Source organism: Aureococcus anophagefferens (assembly GCF_000186865.1).
Source record: "Aureococcus anophagefferens unplaced genomic scaffold AURANscaffold_510, whole genome shotgun sequence".
NCBI classification, from domain to species: Eukaryota; class Pelagophyceae; order Pelagomonadales; family Pelagomonadaceae; genus Aureococcus; species Aureococcus anophagefferens.
In genome coordinates, this window is record NW_008705961.1 from 4592 (window position 1) to 6933 (window position 2342).

Here is a 2342-nt window from a genome sequence, read left to right on the forward strand (position 1 = left end):
CGAACTCTCAGAGCTCTAGAGGCTAATTAATTACGCCTGGCGGCGGGAAAGGAGAAAAAAACCGACCGCCGCAGGCGGGAGGAAAGGGGAAAAGGGTGGTTTTGTAGGCCTCTATCGGCCCTTGTGCCCGGAGTGAGGCCGTCGAGGGGGCTGCCGGGCGTCCGGCCGGTCACCCGCGCGAAGCGCCGGCCCAGGCTGTGGCTGAAGGAGGCACCGCGGCGTGCCGCGGCTGCCGCGCTTGCGCTGGCGGGCCGGGAGGGATCGGTGACAGCGGCGCAACGAGACTCCGAGGGTCACTAGAAGGCGTTACTAGGGTCGCGCCGCGCCAGGGCGCCGGCCGCGGCGGGGTCTGGCGCGCGCCGCGCGCTTGGCTCGGCGCGCGCGGCGTGACGAATGCGTCTTCACGCAAACGCTTCGGCAGCGACTTCTCACAGGACGTGGCCCACGACACGCTGCGTGAGCGACTCTTCTCGAGGCGAGGGTCGCGCAGGTCGAGGGGCGCCGGCCGCGGCGGGGTCTGGCGCGCGCCGCGCGCGGCTGGCTCACGCGCGCCGCGCGCGCGCGATTGCTCCCTCGCCATCGCGCGAGTCCACGCACGGACCATCGCGGACCACGCGATGGCGGTGATCGCTCCGCGGCGTCACCCGCATACAACGCAGCCTTGGCGCGGCGCTGCCCGTCGCGCCAAGAACGTGTCGGCGCTCGGCGAGTGCGCGGTTCGCCGCGCCGCAGCGCCATCACGCACCGAGGCTCTCGGCGAAGCAACTGAGTACTCCGTGCTCGCCCAAGCATGCGACTCGCCGGCGGAGACGCAGGGGCTATCCCGATGACCGCGCAAGCTCCGAGGCAGCCCGTAGCAGCCCCGCAGACGCTTGCGGCAGCCCGCCAGCGGCTGGTTGCGCGGCGCGGCGACGCCCCGCGCCCTCACAGCCGCACCTGACCCACAGATCGCCGAGGAACCGACGCAATGCGCTGTGTTTCGGCTCTTGACGCGGCCATGGCCGCTCCGAGGAGCTGGACTTAGGGGCCGCCAGCCTTGCACACCGGTATCCTTGCACGGATATACCCTTTTTGGCTGGCTCACGGACGACGCCAAAGAGGTATATCCAGGCGTCCAGCCTTTGGAGGCCATTCCTTCGATGTATATCCTTGAACAGCTATATCTGCCGCCACTGCGAGCTTCCCGCTCTAGAGGTACTTGCAGCAAGTTGCCGTCAGGCTAACTTTCAGGCTAGTCGCGCGCGGGCACCCGACGTGGCCGACGTCGTCACAGCTCGAGGAAGGAGAGCTCCGCGGCGACGCCGACGGACGTGCGCAGGTTGAGGACGGCGTGGCCCCAGTTGTTCGGGACGAAGAGGACGTCGCCCGCGCGCTGGACGCAGGTCCGCGCGCCCGGCGCGTCCTCGCGGAACGCGAAGAACGCGGGCGCCGTCGCGTAGGTCGCCTGCGCCGGCGGCGGCGTCGGCGGCGCGCGGCGCGACGTCGGCGCGGCGCGCGCGCGCGCCAGGGCGGCGCGAGGCGCCAGAGCTTGGCGCCGAAGGCGAGGCCGTTGATGGCCGCGCCGTGGAAGTGGGCCTGGGCAGGACAAGAGAGATTCAACGTCGCTTCAATGTGAGTGTTCCGCGCGCGCGCGTTCCGTAAAAAGCATCCACGCTTCGAGAGCGTTCCGAGAGATGATCGCTCGTCCAAAAATCAGCCGAAACGAGTGGAAAACGGCCGAGATATGAGGCTTTGAAGTTGGGAATTTCGCTCTCTTGTCCTGCCCTGAAGTGGGCCGGCGCGCCGGAGAGCGGCGGGCCGAGGTAGAACTGGGGCGCGGCGAGCGCGAAGGCTTCGCCGTAGGCGCCGAGCCAGGCCGGCAGGCCCTCCGGCGGCGGCAGGAGCGCCGCGACGAGGGCCTCGGCCGCGCCGCCGTTGCCGAAGACGTAGGCCGGCGGCGCCGCGGCGTCCGCGGACGCGTTCGCGAGGAACGCGGCGAGGCGCGCGGCGCCGCCGCGCGCGAGGCCCGCGGCGAAGTCGTCGAGCGCGACCGTCGCCTCCGCCTCGCCGAAGAGGGCCGCGTAGGGCACGGCGGCCGCGGCGACCGCCGCGGCGCCGAAGCGCCGCAGTAGCGCGTCGCGCCGCGCGGCGGACCGCGCGGGCCAGGACAGCGCGGCGCCGCGGACGAGGACGGGCCGCGCGTTGCGCACGTAGCGGTCGCGGAAGGCCGCCGCCGTGAGGTCCGCGTCGAGGACGACGTCGACGTCGCAGCCGGCGCCGCGGTGCGCGAGCGCGCCGTCCGCCGCGGCGGCGCCGTCGGCCCAGCCGCCGTCGTCGCCGTCGTCGCCGGCGCCGCCGTCTCC